The 18656-nt window shown below is 47.0% G+C and overlaps 1 pseudogene; it reads left to right on the top strand.

The window, feature by feature from the left end:
- LOC146871318 (Y+L amino acid transporter 2-like) overlaps positions 1 to 14165 on the top strand; it is a 647328-nt pseudogene extending 633163 nt beyond the window's left edge.
- The last annotated feature ends 4491 nt before the right edge of the window (positions 14166 to 18656 follow it).

Genomic DNA, 18656 nt, shown 5'->3' with positions numbered 1-18656 from the left:
AAATGAGTACAAGCAGGCAAAGCAAAAACAGGGAGTGATAATCCACTCTTGCCTGACATGGGGTCAGTTGAAAGCTCTGGCACTGATGGTAACTTGCAATGCTGGCATAATGCTGGGCAGGACAAGACTCTGTGCTACCCATGTGATGCTTATTTTATCCACCCTAGAAAAACCAACAGCTAGGTTAACAACAGACAGACAACCCTGTAACCTTCAGATCACCACAGCAGAAACATTGACCACCGGAGGATCTTACTAGCTTGATGTCCCTGCAAAGTGCATCCACTGGTTAGAGGAGCATGGGCGTTCATGCACCTGCTGCAGAGATGTGTGCACGTCCAGCAGCTTTTGTCATAATACTAGCAACAAAGCTAAGGTTATGAGCAGTTCCTATTGAGATGTGAGTGTAATCTGCTGGTTACAGGTTTAAGTAATCATTTAATATCTTAGATGGCTAATATGCCTGCTGCAAAGCACTGTGTTTAATCTCTAGATCTCATGTTCGCAGCCTATTAATATAGTGCAGCAGGTTTCAGCATTTTTAAGAGATCCTTATGGAACCTGCAGTTTACATGTTCCTATAATGGATTATGTGTCCAGTAGACAAACATTTGAATCTTTGCAGAGCGGTCTCAAGTGTTCATTGCTTTCAGGTTGATACATTGAGTTCGGCAGTAGTTCGCACCTACTATCACATACCAAAGTAGTTCAATTCCATGTTACTAACTTAGAGCACTTCATACATTCTAAGTGCTGTAAATAACCGGTAATACTATTCTCCAATGTCATGAAATAAAGTTTTGCAACATCATATGGATAGAAGACTCAGCTGGCCTTGCTAGGGCTCACGCTTGTGACCTGCAAACCACGGAGCGTTCAGCTCACTGGGCCATCCTGCTGGATAGTTTGTTATATCAATGGCCAGTTTTTGAATAATTATAAACAAGCACTTGTACACAAATCGAAGAGAAAGATGAAGGAAAGAGGCTACCCTGATCTTTCAAAGACCTCAGAACAAAGTGTCTCAACCTCTGACACTAAACATTTTCATTTTTAGAGGACAGGTGGTTGTGTTCGACAAATTAAAGATGAAAAGATTCACGTTGTGGTCAAAGTTTAAAAAGTTGATGAACAACTTTCAAAAACAAGGTATGGGTATCTCAAAATTTGTCAGCCAACGTGTTTTGCAACTCAAGAAACCATAAACAGCTAGTCGGATGTTATACATACATCAGCTCCCAGGGCATCTCATGTGCCCTTGCAGCTCGGAAGCAATGATCTATAGCTACTTCTGAAAATGGTTCTGTTGATAAGTTACCATGTTGGTACTTAAGAGTAGGCCCTGAAGAAGCAACAAATAATTAATGATTTCTTGACTCACGAAACACGCATTAAGTGACTAATGGTGTGGAACAGAGCACTATCTGAAAGCACAATTTGAATAAAGTAGTATTTCAGGGCACTGCTGAGCTTAGGGCCAGGGTTAGACAACTGCGGACAATGAGCTGGGGGCAGAGTGAGAGAAGCAAGTGTTGCTGCCGAGCATGAGGGAGCTCTCAAAGGTGTTGGTTGTGATAAACAGCATTTGAGAACCTCAGGGAGCCACAGAAGGCGAGCAGGACTAGAGGTTCAAGGATCTGCTGAGCAAGCAAAGGTGTGGACTGAAAATTCCAGGGGTTTCTGAGAATATGAGGTGGAATCGGAGACCTACCTCGGTAGCTGCCGGAGACGATGTTAGGTCGCAGATAACTTGTGACTTGTGCTTGCAATGTGGAAAATAATCACAAGCATAGGCAAAGCCAATAGGTTTTTTCTTTTGCCGATGTTTTTTGTCGATTCCGAACAGTACGATGTGCTATTTAGCATTGGAAAAAAGATGTCATGACGTGGCCGCTGTTCGTGGTCACGTAATTCTATAAAAAATGCACGTTCGCATCATGCATACAGAATGATGCTGACACCATTTTCTTTAATTTTTGATCGATTAAAGATGGTGGGTGCCACTTAGATTGCTCATTACAAGAAAATGAAAGTGCACAGGGCTGGCAGCAATTTGCCTGGCCTTCCAAAAAACATAAAATTTAAATATATGCTAATAAAGAACCGGGGGTGGGAGAAACAAACGGAGTGTGCTTGGGGAGTTTTACATTAAACAGAAACCGAGGACATACAGCATACGCGAGAGATAGGAACACAGGACGTGTACAGAGAAGCACACAGACAGACAGACAAACTCGGTTCACAGGGGAGAAGGTGTTAGGTGTTGAGAGGAAAGCACACTACGACGACAGCAACACTGAATATAGCGAGGGGAAAGGGCTCAAAGGAGAGAGCTAAAGAAAACATACACTCGGTGCTCAAACACAAATACAAAAAAAGCTGCTCCCTAAAGGTGAGTAGTGGAAGAAAACAAGTCAGCCATGCCCAAGGCTAAAGGACTGGTACAGAGGACATCCTCAATGGAGGAACAAATACAAGATGGAAAAGAAAAGCCATTGAATCGGAATGCTAAAAGCTAAACTAAAAGCCCTCTGTAAGTTCTTGGTGTTCACACAATTGTCTTATTGAAATCAGACAGCTAACACTGCCTGGTAAGCGAGACCTAAACATAGGTTGTATTTGATTTCTTAGAGAAACGATTTAATGGAATGTCATTTCTGAGAAATCATTTCACCTGAAGCGTTCAATGGAAACTTGCAGGATGAATAACATTCACCATTTCATAAAAACCAATTCACAGAATGCATTTTTTTTGTTTCCATGTTTATTTTTATGCAACAGTTGCAGGTCCCACTTTCATAAACATTTTTGACAGAAGTATCTATCTCAGCACTTTACTTCAAGCAACATTATATCAGCTATACGTCTGTTATATTGTTAAACAATTACTTCATATGGTTTTAATTTGTTGACCCCCTCACCACCCTCAAACACCATCTATCTCTGACCCCCTGGCAACAAATAACCCTGCCCCCTAAAAACACCTAACCATGTCTAAATGGTACCCATCCCTGAACCCAAAAATCCCCTCACCTTTCCAAACTCCACCCATCCCTTAACCCTAAAAGCCCATTCTACCCCTACACTCCACCAATTATTGAACTGTAAATCCCTCACTACCCCTAAACTCCACTCATTCCTGAACCCTCAAACCACTTTCTAAGCCTAAACCCCACACATCCCTAATCCCTTGAAACCCCTAACTACCCCTAAATTCTACCAATCCTCGAACCCTATAAACACCTGATCACCATAAACTTCACCCATTCCTGAACCCTAAAACTTTCTGCCCATAAACTCCACCCATCCTTGATACCTTAAACCTTTCATCATCCTTAGAAGCACACCAATTCCTGACCCCTGAAAAGCCCTTCCCGATCTCTAAACCCCATCCATCACTGAACGTTAAAACCCTTGCCAGTCCTAAACTCCACCCACCTCTGAATCCTAACAACCACTCACCACCCCATAAACTCCACACATCCATGAACCCTAAACCCCACACATCCATGAACCCTAAACCCCTCTTAGCACCCCTAAACTCCACCCATTCCTGATCCCTAAAACCTTCTCATACCTCTACACTCCAACTATCCATGAAACATAAAAACCCCTTTCTATGCCTGAACACCACCCATCCCTGGCCCCCAATAATCCCTCATCATCCCTAAAATATTTCCTATCCTTGAACCCCAAAAACCCTCACTACCCCAAAACACTACCCACATTTAATGTATATCGGGGGATTTTTCCTTACAATGATCTTTCCCTTGAAATGTTTCTTTTAAGTTTAAATTTATTTGTATTTGCTTAAAATTATCTTTCCTTAAAATTGTTTTTCTGTGATTTGGTTTCCTCCTATGTGGTTTCTCAGTTTTTGTTTTTCCATTAATTCACACACATCACTATAAATCACCGAACTCAGTGGGTGTCTCAGGGAGCTTCTGAGCTCATCATGTGGGCTGCAGACTTCCAGAAAGCCTGTGTGAGCGTGTAACAAGTCCTGAGAGAATCTCATGATTTTGATTGTGAGAAGAGGCTCTGCAGAACCAAAAGAAGCAGTGAGCTTGGGAGGAAAGTTAGGAACAACTATGAGAACTGCAAACACTGAAGGTGGGTTTATAGAACTCTACGGAGTTTCTAGGCGTACACAGGGTCTTCGAATATTAGGGCTGGTGATGATGGAAAGACTTGTTACAGAATAACGAGAAGCTTCTCAGTGCGAGGTTCAAAAGCATCTAAGGCAAATGCTTTGTGTAGGAGCAATGTTGGGGAAATTGAAGGAAGTTGACTGTGGGAGACAATCTCTAGGAGCTGTGGAACAGGGCAAGTGAGTTACAACATTTAAGGGACCTGCAATTATTTTTCTTCTTCGTGCTGTGAATGTTTTAAGGTTTACATTCGGATTTGGCTTTGTTTAGTTTGTACCCTGATAGTCTGGAGTATTGTGCTATCGTGGTCCTCAGTGCCCCGATTGAGGCCTTCGGTTGTTCCGTTACAATCAGTATATCGTCTGCGTAGGCGGCTAGTTTTACTTCGACTCCATTGATATCAACCCCTTTTATGCTAGTGTCCAGCTTTATGTCCTGGATGAGGGGTTTAAGGGCCAGTAAGAAAAGCGCCGGCGACAGTGGGCAACCCTGTCTGGTTCCTTGTTGTAGTGAAAAGGAGTCAGAGAGTGTGCCATTAATTGTGATAGGGGCTGAAGGGCCGCTATATAGGGCCATAGTCATCCGTATGTATTCCGCCCCCAGGTTGAAGACTTGCATGCAACGCACCAGGAAGGCCCAGGAGACTTTATCAAAGACCTTCTCAGCATCTAATGCTATAGCTACCGCCCGTTCAGGTTTAGCGGACACTTGTTCCAATATGTGGCAGAACAGTCGGGTGTTGTTGCTAGACACACGGTTGCGCAGGAATCCGACCTGGGAGTTACTTATTAATTTGGGGTGGACCATATTTAGTCTGACAGCCAAGATTTTGGGGTAGATTTTACAGTCCACATTGATAAGGGATATGGGTCTGTAATTTTTTGGTAATAGATGGTCTTTACCCTCCTTTGGGTTGACTATTATATTAGCTTCTGTCATGGATTGAGGCACTTCCCCCTTAGTTGCAGTCTGGTTATAGACCCTTTTCATGATTGGTTTAAGCTGGTTTATGAAGGTCTTATAGAAATCGTCTGTGTACCCGTCTGGCCCCGGGGCTTTATTTTTTTTCAGTGATCTGACTGCCATTTCAATTTCAGTGCAGCTAATTTCCTGACCTAGCCCGATTGTGTCTTCAGTGCTTAGCTTTGGCAGCCCGATTCTGTCGAGGTATTTTGTACAGTCCTCTTGGTTGAGGGTCTGGTCATTACTGTAGAGCTCTGAATAGAATTCTTGAGGATGTCTTTGTGTCTTGTATGGGTTTTGTTGCTTGAGTCTGTGATAGATGAAACCGCAAACTGGTTGCGTTTGTGTTTTGGGTAGGAAGCAAGAAGCTTCCCAGCTTTTCTTTCTTCTAATATAGAACCAGCTACTCTATTATTTGGCACAACTAAGCGGAGACAACTTCTACTTGTTTCTCAAATTAAAACAGAAAGTGTCTTAAGTTTTTCTTATGCAATATTGCCATCTTGTGGATAGTGAATGTATTAAAACGAAAAAGATTCCCATGCGGCAAAGAAACGACAAGTGGCACTTGCGCACTTCCAATTATTGAAAATTTGGTACAACTTTCAGCATAATTACTTACATTAAACTACAAGAAAAAAAAGACGAAGGGCTCTTCCACAGAAAAATAACTAGGGCATTCTTGGGTTAGAGGAAATTTGCAACGTAAAACGCAAAACCATCTATAATTTCCACAAAAATATTTCTCCGAAAGTAGGTTGACTGCACTGCTGCGACCAACATTTTCTTTATTTACCATTATAGGCAAAGGTGCTTTAAGTAGGATGAAAAATAAATACAGTATAGCCCAAATAAGCACATCAGCGTTAGTTATTTAACTGGAATATGGTATCCTTAACCAGGACCAGCAGTTGTAATACATTTGGGGCCTCATGTAGGAAGCCAAATACCGGTCGGTAATGGCCGAAATTCGGTAAATATCCCGTTACCGACCGGTATTTAGGCATTTGCGATGTAGGGGGCTGATTTCTGGATTCGGTATTTACCGAATCGGAAATTAAGAAATCGGTAAAATACCGATTCGGTAAATACCGAATCCTGAAATCAGTTGTAGGGAGCACTTTAAAGAGTGACAATTAGTATTAGAAATTCGTTATTTACCACCAGATACAGGTTGGTGATAAATAACGAATACCTTGCAAAAAGTAATATTTTGCAGATTTAAGAGTGCCATGTGGCAGACATACATGCCTTTAGGGCATGTATGTGCGCCACATGTGCACACATGCAAGATTCAGAGGTGCAACAGGGTGTCAATGTGACACCCTACCACCCTTGAATATGCTCCCCCCATTACCGAATCGATATTTACCGAATCGGTAATGAGGCATACCTTCCCATTGATTCCTATGGGCCTCCAGGCCCATAGGAATCAATGGGAAGGTATGCCTCATTACCGAATCGGTAAATACCGATTCATAATTACCGAATTTTTCCGATTCGGTAAAATTTACCGAATGATTACCTACATCACATTTACCGATTTATAAATACCGAATCGGTAAAATTCGGTATTTATGAATCGGTAAATGTGATGCTCCCTACATATGGCCCTTGGCAAGGTACACCGTCCCGGAGATGCCACAAGAGCACCCACCCCCACTAGCAGTGTTTTACGCCAACAATTTTCCCAGACATGTCAGAAGTTTTTGTGGGGTCGAGGACCAAACCTATTGCCAGGAGTTCAAAATGAATATTACTAGGTGAAGAATTCCGCTCCGCTGGCGGAGTTGGCAGAATCTTTTCCACTCATCGCTCTGCGCGCAGTTCCAAAAAAACTTCACACAATGATACAGAGCGGCGTTTTTTTCTCTCAAGCAGGTCACCATCGGCAAGTTGGCGAGCACTCGCAAGAAAAAAAATCACGGGCTAGACCTGCTCCAGGCGAGATTACTCATCGCGGGTGGTCTGCCATTCGTGCTGAGGAAGCTGCAGCTCGAATAGAATGTCTACTCAAGCGGCAGAAAGTAGCAGCATTCTCTGGCACGATGCTTAGTGCCGTTCGTGCTGATTTTAAAGCGCGGGACAAACTCTGTGGCTAAAAATCGGTGTGAGCAGCGCAACTTAACATACTCCGCCGCTGCAGAACTCCGCAGAGCACAGCAGAATGTTTCTGGCAGTTCGCAGAGTTCAGTGCAGTAAAACTATGCGAACTCCGCCCAGCCTATGAATATGACTTATGTAGAGTAAAGAAGAAATCACAATAGTTGGTGCCTCCCAGTGATCCTACCACATCAATCAGAACTAGGTCAGGCCTTCTGTTATTACTGAAAACCTGTTATAACGAGAGCAGGGCCTCAAAAAGCGCGGTTGGACTGATTGAAGATCACTGTTTTATTTCTCTACTCTTAAGGAGAGCCCTGTCCTCTGTGTAGTGTCCTGCAGGACACATAGTACTGTTTCGTCCAGCCACTCCCTTGAGGGCTGCAATTCACTCCCATCCCACATCCATCCAACACAGCGTCATGAGTGAGGTGTGCCTGTTAATAAAGGGTCCAAGCATTCAAGCTCGGGCCTGTTTCTAGTACCACATACTAGTGTTAGTGCATTTATTTAATAGTCAACCGGGCCAAGGGCCAACAACATTGGTGATGAGCATGTGTGGCCCCGCGTGTTCTAACAGCAGCTTTGCAGTTCCTCGTGGGGGGTGGGGGAAGCATAGCCCAAGTCTGTGGCACCCCTGCTTCTATCAGTACAATGACCGAGGTACCGGGAACATGGTATGCTGGAACATGGTAGATAAAAGGCCTCACACCAGCATCCACCGGTAATGCCCCTGCAGCCGTAGTACTAACCGTCCCCGCAGCAAAAGATCAATGAAAAGGGGGTGGAGTCCTGCAGCTGACACAGGGCGCCCTTGACGTTTGAAGCGTGCTGCGCTGACACCGAACAAGAAACCCCGCACCTGAAGTGCCCTGGTCATGAGAGAGAGGACATGTTGTACCATTCGCCTACTGTGAGAAGTGCGCGTTTGCAGGCTACGCAGAGTGGTGAGGAGAACAGTACTCTCCCATCAAAGGGTGAACCAAGTATGTAGACCCCAACCAAGGCCACTTCGCATGCCCCAGTAAAGAGCGAATGCCATTCACCAGCATCCAACATCAATTCCGCGTCATCCCCCCCTACAGCTACTGTGAAAAGAGCCTGTGCAGGAAAGCACAACCCACAGCCCTAGGGAGGCTGCCTTGGCCCCCCTCCCCCCAGTTAATGCTGTTGCACTGCCTGAGAGAGTTGTGTGCGGCAGGCCTGGCCAAGACTAGCTTTAAGTAGGGGACGAGCTTCCCTATCATCTCGTGGCCCCCACACATGCATCTCCAGCCCCAGCGCCTTCCTGCATAGCACCCGCGTGAACCACCAGGCCCGCAGCCTCAGGAAAGCGGCACCACTTAGCAGCCACTTTGCTATACTGCACCCAAGTAGTGACTTGTTGAAGTCCCTTGACCTGGTTTACATTTGTGGGTAAGGACAAAGCCTCCCTGCAGCACCAGCAAGGAAGAAAGCACCGACATTGAATGCCCCACCACAACCTGCAGTGTCTGCTGGAGACACACGACCCGCAGAATGATGAAGGCTTCTACTGCAAAGAAGTGTCTGCAGCTCCACCTGGCGGTAGCTCGTTGCACCGCTCCTCCAGCCCGGCCCAAGAAATGAGTAAGTGACTATTAAGGGGCCCAGATACATTAATTGTTTTTCCAAAAACAAATAAGTCGAGCAGCCCCGCTGCCTGCAAAGAGTACATGAAGGTAGCCCTACTGCGTTCCAATACACTGCACCACACAACCCCTGTTGTCTGCCTGTCAGTTTGGAGGTGAGATATATAATTTTCCCCACAGCAAAGAGCCCCAGGAAGCCGAAAGGTGCCCCAGCCAAGAAAGCTGCCAGGAATCCAATGAAGGCTAAGGCTGTTAAGCCATAAGTGGCCAAGGGAAGTCCAGCCACCATAGTGAAACCACGGCAGTGCCTGTGAAGAGCAGCACAGCCCTGCAGTGTTACCGAGGCTGCCCAAGCCAACAGAGAGACTGTCTACTAGCCTCACCACTGCCCAGCCAGCCATCCCTAGCACAGACTGCTCACCGTTGGCCCGTCATTGCGCATGTCACACAAAGTGACTAACCCAGCCAAGCACGCCTGCACTCAGGCAGGATCCAGTACCATGACGGCGTAATCGAGACACCAGCACTACGTCCTTGAGTGAAGAAAAGAAAAAGTAGGAGTACCGGGCGCGAGGTGAGGACTTGTCAAAAGAGACAATGCCAGCTACAGAAAGATCCTGGTTGCCTGCCAGAAAGATGCTGCCGCTGATTCCATGAGGTAGAAGACTAGCACTGCTCCCCCCACAAGACAAGAAAGGAGCTGCCTGCCATCTGCCCCATCACACACACTCCCAGCATCACCAGCACTCTCCAGAGACAAAAAGGGAGGGAAGGCCTAGTGTGGTCTGAATGTAGGAGGGGGGTCACCTACATCCTAATTGCACTAGCACTGCCCCACAGTGGGCCAAACACTATTCAGGGAGTGCCCCCAACACTGCTTTAAGACTGTTTCACACATAAGCCCATTACAGGCATGAGGAGAGTCGCATGTCCCCTAGTGGCAAGCTGACCCCATGCAAAAAAAAAAAAAGGAGACCCTCACCTCCCACAGAGATCGTGAGTTGCTCCGGATTATCTTGTCAAGGAGAAGAAAGGTATGGAAGAGTATGTAGACCGGTTCCATCAAAGCACACCTACCTCCACTGCCATCCAGGAAATGGCTGATGAACATGCAAGATGCCCAGTCCTACAGACAGGATTGGACCTGCGAGTGGTCCAAGGTGGGAGAAGAAGGCCAGACCAACAAATACAGTGGAGCTGGCAGGAGGACACAGTGACAAGAACTGAAAAAATATGGCCTGACGCCACCTCGCACAAGGTGAAGAGAATACATAAGACACGTGGCAGGATGCCACATCACAAGCACGAACCAAGGAAGAAAGAGAAGTGGGTGACTAAACCTGTCTAACTCAAAGACCTGATGACCACAGATGAACAAGAGCACAAGTTCACAGGGTGAAGAGACTGAGGGCTCGTACCAATACCGGAGAGTGCCACGCAGACACAAGCCAGCCACCAAAGTGGAATGACGTCCCTGAAGAGAGCTCAACGGGAGAACGAAACGAACTACCAGCAAGCGCAAACTGCGTCTCTATCCCACGCTTCTCAGTGCGACTGCCAGTTCCCAAGAGTCAGCTGTATAAGACAAATGGCATCCGTGCTCACAACCGCACATTTCACGGAAGAACAGCACCAGCAAAGACATCGAGCTATGTGGCTGTTAAATCCTCACTCTAAGCCAGTCATCATCACCTGTCTCCAGCAACTGGTAGTCTCACCTGCATGGTCCAGTGACTGTTGAACACAGAGAGGTCCCATTAGCCTTTTCTGGAGATGGTGCATGCTGCTGCACCCAGAAGAAGAGATGGACGTGTGACCTGCTAGTCTACACTAGGAACCTGACGAACAACCAAGTTCAGGAAGAAAAATCGTGGGAGGCCAGGCCTGAAAGGCACACTCAAGAAGATTTAGGCTGCTGACAAAGTGCACCCAGAGGCACGAGCCGCAAGCTGCCGAGGTGAAATGAGGACAACCTGGTGACTGCACAGCGGGAGACCCGAGAGTAATCGGCAAGCACGCATGAACAGTCTCTGCCCCACGCTTCCCAGCATATCCGTCCAGACACAGTCACTGACGGCTCAGCAGCGCAAAAACATCACAGCACAAGGATGCAAATGCCTCCCCAAAAGAAGAACAGAAACACCTGGCCACCAATACTCCTGGAGGTCGACGACTAAAGAAAGAAAGCCTGCAACCACCATGGCAAGTCGTCACCACCTGTTGTTCAGGTTCACCATGCGGCTGGCAATCCCAACATGCCAGCCCAGCTCGAGTGAGTCATCATTACCACCCGTGCAGCATCAAGTAACCAGACTGGATTCCGGCACCACTGCCATACCAAATAACAAGAAGCACCAGTGACGATCTGAAGAACCAGGGACTACCTGCTCACCTTCTAACCACAGTAGCGAGAGCACGCCCGGACCAGGACACATCTAGCCTTGAGGGTGCACAAAAGACTAGGTTACGGCTTGTAGGCGGTCTTGCAGATGCCCAGATTCAGGCACACACGCAGCCCCAGAGCAGCCCACAAGCAGTTCAGTGGCAACCCAACTAAAGATCTCCCCAGGCACGGGAGATGGACTCTACTTTTCCCCACCAACAGATTCCAGGATGTAGCCAGGCCATGTAAGGGAGGCTCCAACAGGTCACAGCACGCCAAGCCTGTCTTCAGTGGATCAAGCAAAACCATTGTTACAATTTGCATTGGGCTCCGACCACGCTCCTAAAGCACCGTTTCTGAACTATAGAACCCTACCACACAACATCGTCAACATCAATGGCGGGACCAACTTCAGACTAAGGACATGTTTTCACTCGGTATGCTGCCAGAGTGCCCCCGACGTCTCCAAACCAGTGTTTGTGTCCCAAACCCCTCAGTTTAAAATATGAATGCATGCAGAGATATCCTGGTTCAGTTTGTTGTCATCAGCCCACATGCTCTCCGCTGGCCCGTTGATTTGACTTTAGTGCACTGATTGATTATGTGGTATTTAGATTAATATTGTTTTATTTCCACAGGTTGGACTTGTTTTGTTTTTCAATAACATTTGGGAGGAATGAGGACATATACTAGTGTTTCGTCCAGCCACTCCCTTGAAGGCTGGAATTCACTCCCACCCCTCACCCATCCAAAACAGGCATCTCAAGTGACGTGCGCCTGTTAAAGAAGGGTCAGAGTGATCTAGCTCAGGGCCAGTTTCTAGTACCACATACTAGTGTCTGTGTATTTAAAAGTCATGAGGGGCTAGGAGCCACAAATGACACTAACGAGTTGGACTTTTCTTGACTTACCATTGAAATGCATTGGATGATTTGGAAGGTCCTAGGAGGAAAATGAGCAGACGTGTAAAATGCTGACCAGATAAAACACCTTATAACTTTTAATCAATAATTGACTGCTTTCGGTGGTCAGCCTCAAACTTATTCCTTAATGCCAACGCATTTCAATGACTAAAATGCTGGTTTGTGCTTCCAAATGGCCTCCGGCACTTATACTTGGGCACCGCCACCTATTTTTCAGCGTCACACATTAAGAAAGGGAAAAAACACAAACCAGAAAGGCAGAAAAAACATCACAAAAGGGAAAGCAGGAGCCTAAGGGAGTGTGATAAAGGGGCAGAGAGTGTCTGGTTGGGGATTAAAGAGGCATGAGGTGGTTTTAAAGCTATGCAGCATTGGTATTGCACGTGCAGACATTTAATTGCACCAGCCGCAAGTTTCTGAGCGAAGCTTCGGGCACCCGCAATCTTTCTTTCACAAATTAAGTACTGCTTTCGGGCGAGTATTTGTCATAGTATTATTGTGGTTGTAGTGCGACTGCCAGCAAGCAGCACCCGGTAGCCCCTAGATTTCTCACTATTACCTCTTCAAAGGGATGCTACATCAAACTAGAGCAATTAAATAATTTGAAAAGCATGGAAGTAGATATTTATCAAAATGGGCTGAGTGCGACTGTTGGAGGTGTATGGGACCAAACACATGTAGGGCAATGATGATGCCGCAAAAATGAGTAGTCTACCTAAAGCGTATGTTTTTAAGCTTTCTCTGCTTTAAATTTTTCTTGCAAGATGCAAGCTAGAACCTGCAAGACTGCATTTTCTATTTGAAGTAATTCAAAAGTCTAGTTTTGGGGCTTCTACCTTGCTGGAAAGAGGGAATTAAGCCACCCGGAGCTTCTCGATGCTTGTGGTGCCCACGATTACCAGCAACCAGGTTCTTGTTAACAATAATTTGCAATGAGCAGAGAATAGAGCCCATTTGGCCTTTTTACGACTTGACATAACCCACATTGTAAACAACACAACTATCTTTTTCATTTTTCTGGCTGAATTGTCCCCATTCAAAAGTATTGGGAGTTCTGGGCAGCAGTCTGACATCGAATAGGAGAGAATGCCAAATGCTCAGGTATTGTTATAGAAAAATATACAGTGACGCTAATATCACTTGGCGTGCAGGAAGCTGTCAGATTTTGAGGTTACTTACAAACAGTGGGGGCCGTGGCACGGTTTTGTCACTAGGGACTCGTTCTCGCGATTTAGGGAAAGAGGGGCTCTACATTCACAGCTTCTCATCTCTCTCCTCACAGCTCAGCCTGGTGTTCCCAGTGATCTTCTGCCTCTGCACTCTGTTCCTGGTAGCAGTGCCCCTGTACAGTGACACCATCAATTCCCTCATTGGGATTGGCATTGCTCTTTCGGGAGTGCCCGTCTACTTCTTGGCTGTCTACTTGCCAGACAGCAGAAAACCCATGTGGATACTGAATGCCTTTGGTGAGTAGACACTCCTTGATGGGTACTGTTGGGGATGCTTCAAGGTGCTAGGAGGTAGGGTGAAGAAATTAAGACCATCTTTACTATCAAATGCCATGTAGTTACCTGTTTTCCTGGGGCAAGGAGAAGGCAGTTTCGATGTTCAATCATTTTGGGGCTTCTCCCATTATTGCATACTTCTCATCTCTTCCTTCAGAGTCCTATGTCCATTCCAACTCCCCGCACCACACACTTCTTCAACGGGAAAGTCATGGCGGGCAGCCATTTTCCGAGGGCCTAAGGACACAGCTATTTTGATTTCAAAATCAGAGATAATAATTTTATTAAGTGGATCTAAATTGGTCTCTTGTTCAGCTTGCATAACTCGCTACATTGTGGCGTGCATAACCCACTGATTCAGATACTTTGCTAATATCCGTAAAGTGAATCGAAATTAATCCTGATCTCCTTCTCTCTAGCTTGCATAACCCGCTACGTTCAGATACTCTGCTATTCCGTGATCACCGAGATGGACCTGGATGATGAGGTGGAAGAAACCAAAAAAAAGAGGCTCCAAGTCCAAATAAGGCACATGTATAGCCAATAGGAAGCAGTCTTCTTCACTGTAGGCAACCAAGGACACTGGCGGCCATTTTGGGTGTATAGCCTTGGCCGTTGCCAGCAGAAGCCAAATGGGACACATTTCAAGTTATTTGTTTACCGCCAAGAGGTGCTTTTCTGATGATGGTAGACGTATAAAATTGTATTCCCAGAAATTGCTGGTGGGGACAATGCACACTCCAGAGCAAGGAGAGTGGGATGACACTCCTGCATTCTGACCTGATCCATTGAGGGTTAACAATAGATCAGAACTACACCACCATCCTAAAATGTCCATGAAATCCTGGTCAAATCAATTTGGCACGGGAGAAGTCAATGGTCCTAATGGTTGGCAAATTCTTTATTTTCAATCAAGCACCACCAGCCAACGCGTTTCGTCCTAATCTAGTAGGACTTCTTCAGGGCAATTGTAATCATGTAACGCAAGTAACTGCAAAGATGCCATCCAATGACAGCGAAAGTCATAAATTTCTTTAAATGAGACTGCTCATCAGAATAGACGGACCAATGCCATAAAGATTTTTCATGTTTTGAACTTTGGATATTTTGCCAATAGTTCCCAGCAAGATATTATTTTAAACTGTGAAAAGGGGAAAATACAGCGTACACCCCAACAAGTAGACAAAGCACGTGTTCGTGGATATTATCCACCCAGGCAGAGATCTCATAGCAATAGCGTAGCGCGGCGTTTTCGTGTACTCCAGGACATTTTAGGATGGTGGTGCAGTTCTGATCTATTGTTTGCCTTTGTTGTTCCTGTTTACAGGAAGCACTCTTGGAGAGGGGTTGCTTTTGGAAATCTGCACACATTGAGTTTTGTTGATACAACCTTTGTGACTTTATTGGTCCAAATTTTCTAAATTGGTGCTGCGTTAGTGTTCTTCAGCCCACTGTCCATTTCTATGTGGTATTGATCCATTGAGGGTGTTATGCGGTCTTTATTCCGGACAATAACCCACATATTATAGCCCTTCCCATTTACCATGGAGAGGTCTCGTTCTGCAGGGACTTGGGCCTATATATGTCATGCCTTGGATTTTTTTCAAGCTTCCAGACAAGATCTACATTGTTCCATAAAGCCCACGCTAAGCGCTTTGTGGTGCAGTCCAGTGGAAGCTGCCCACACCAGTGAATTTCCAGAATATCAAAGGGCAGTTAACACTGCTACTGAAAGCAGCCAAGAGGTGAAATGGAAAATGAAACTCAATAGACGTTTCTGGGGATACAGATGATGGATGCTGGGGGAGCGTGGTCATGACAGGAATATCATCAAATGTGCTTCCACTCTCCACGGTTCCTGGATCAGGGTCATATAGCAGTTTCTTGATCTGAAGGGCCCCGACTCACACACCCTTATGATGATGTTGTAATAATATTAAAATAATTTTACGAGAATTTGTTAAATTGTAGAGGTTTTATGACAGTGTGTGCATGGGGATATTCCAGAACCCCTGGATTGAGAGACTAAATATTACTTTCTAGTCAAGACACCGGGAGTAGCAGGGCAGACTGGTGAAAGTGGTAGGATAGGGACACAGGAAAGTGGCAGGGATGGAAGGAGTCAAGCCTACTGACGAGCGGCAAAAGGGACAACAGTGTGGTGGTAATAGGATGACGGCAAAGGCTTGAAGCAAGAATGAGGCAGTCAACATTGATGGCAAATGAAGGAGGACAGCCCAGCGTGGGTGTGGCAGTCAGACTAGGATCTCACCCTTGTGGCCGCAGTGGGCCAGGAGTCGGGCCTGGAAGGATGAGGGTCCAGAATGCTTTCAGCAATGACCCTAGGGCATTCCCTCGTGGCACAATGAGCTGGCACTTCTGCCTCAAAACGGTGTGGGGGTAGATGGGTGAGGCCATTTGGCCTACTGAAAAGAGAAGGCTAAGAGGCCATTTGGGCGCTGCTCTGAGATTAAAGCCTAGCCAGTGGGATGAGACATTTACATTTACATGAGACTGCCAACACAGGAGACACCCACTATCATACTTAGGACCCAAGTTCTGGAACGACCTGCCATCCGCCATTCGCAGACACCATCACCTCATCTGATCCGCCAAAAGAGCCTCCTTCAAAGACCGCCTCGACAACAACGCACACAACAGCAAAGAGCTCTTCAACATCGTGAAAGAACTCTCCAACCCCAGCTCCAACACCAACACCAACACCAACGACACCCCACCATCGCAAGACCTGTGCAACTCCCTTGCCTCCTTCTTCCACCGCAAGATCGCAGACATCCATGACAGCTTCAACAACGAGACTGCCCTGACAGCCACCGACACCTCAGACCCTCCAGGCCAACATCCACATCGACCCCCTGCTTGCCTGGACCAACGTGAACAATGACGACACCATCAAAATCATGAGCACCATCCACTCTGGCTCCCCGTCAGACCCTTGCCTGCACCACATCTTCAACAAATCCAACGCCACCATCGCACCCCATCTCCGCAAGGTCATCAACACCTCCTTCGAGACCGCAACCTTCCCAGACAGCTGGAAGCACGCCGAGATCAACTCCCTACTCAAGAAACTCAAGGCAGATCCGAGAGACCTCAAGAACTTCCGGACCATCTCCCTGCTCCCGTTCCCGGCGAAGGTCATCGAGAAGATCGTCAACGGACAACTGACCTGCCACCTTGAGGAGAACAACATCTTGGACCCATCCCAGTCCGGGTTCCGCAGCAACCACAGTACCGAAACCGCCCTCATCGCCGCCACCGACGACATCACGGCTCTGCTGGACAATGGTGAAACCGCGGCCCTCATCCTCCTAGATCTCTCAGCCGCCTTCGACACAGTTTGCCACCGCACCCTACACACCCGCCTCCACAACGCAGGGATCCGAAACAAGGCTCTGGAATGGACCACCTCCTTCCTCTCTGACAGAACCCAGAGTGTCTGCCTCCCGCCTTTCCGATCCAAAGCCTCCGAGATCATCCGCGGCGTACCCCAAGGATCCTATCTCAGCCCGACACTGTTCAACGTCTACATGGCACCTCTCGCCCACGTAGCTCGACAGCACAACCTCAACATCATCTCCTATGCCGACGACACCCAGCTGATCCTCTCCCTCATCAAGGACCCAGTCACCGCCAAAACCAACCTCCACGAAGGAATGAAGGCCGTCGCCGAATGGATGAAGAACAGCCCTCTGAAGCTGAACTTTGACAAGACAGATGTCCTCATCCTTGGCTCCACCCCCTCAGCCTGGGACGACTCCTGGTGGCCGACCTCTCTTGGAGTAGCACTGACACCCACCAACCACGCACGCAACCTGGGGTTCATCCTCGACTCCACACTCTCCATGACCAAGCAAGTCAACGCCATCTCATCCTCCTGTTTCAACACCCTCTGCATGCTCTGCAATATCTACAGATGGATCCCCATCGAAACAAGAAGAACGGTTACCCAAGCCCTCGTCAGCAGCAGACTGGACTACGGAAACGTCCTCTATGCAGGAACCTCAGCCAAACTTCTGAAACGACTACAACGCATACAGAATGCCTCTGCACGCCTGATCCTCAACCCTCGCCACAGCCACATCACACCCCACCTAAGAAACCTGCACTGGCTCCCTGTCAACAAGAGGATTACCTTCAAGCTCCTCGCCCATACACACAAGGCACTCCACAACACCGGACCGGCATACCTCAACAGACGACTCACCTTCTACACCCCGAAATGCCAACTCCGGCTCTGCCGACCTCGCAACCATCCCCCACATCCAGAGCGTCCACTGGCAGCAGATTGTTCTCCAACCTCTCCGCGAAGACCTGGAACACCCTCCCCATGCACCTGCGGCAGACCCAGGACCTACTTACCTTCAGGAGGCTACTCAAGACCTGGCTGTCCGAGCAGTAGCAGCACCCTATCCCTCCCAGCACCTTGAGACCCTCACGGGTGAGTAGTGCACTTTATAAATGCTCTGATTGATTGATTGATATACCGTACGTTCTATAAACAACCCTCTGAACTTCAGGAAAGCTAAAAAAACGTTCAAATTCTCTGAAAGATTAGACATTTCTCTTTAGTCCTTGTATTTAGCTTCTGTTTCTCATCTCAATGATGCCCTTAAGGGTTGACGCTGGAGCTTATGGAATGAATGAATACATTAATTCAGCAATCATGAGGCCGCAGTGAAAATCTCCATTCCAACCACTGATACACCACCACTCCCTGGTCCCAAATGCTACCAATAAGCATAGCCATCACACGAACTAAGCTGAGCTTTTGTGGGATGAGGAGCCTGCATGGCACCTCATGCGTTGCAATGACCAACACTAGCCATGAGTCTACTGGAAGTGGGAGACGGGCCAAGTTCATTCAGGTGAGGGCCTAGCCTAGTGGTAGTAGTCATTTGAGACAGAGCCTGATGGCATCAGTAGAACTGAGTGTGAACAAGGAAAGGACGGATAGCAAATCCTTGGAGCAAAACAGAATTACGAGTACACCTTAG

The sequence above is a fragment of the Triturus cristatus genome, chromosome 1_1 (assembly GCF_964204655.1).
Source record: "Triturus cristatus chromosome 1_1, aTriCri1.1, whole genome shotgun sequence".
In the NCBI taxonomy this organism is placed as follows: Eukaryota; Metazoa; Chordata; class Amphibia; order Caudata; family Salamandridae; genus Triturus; species Triturus cristatus.
Note: the sequence above shows the minus strand (reverse complement) of the source record. Positions and strands in the feature narration are given on the sequence as shown.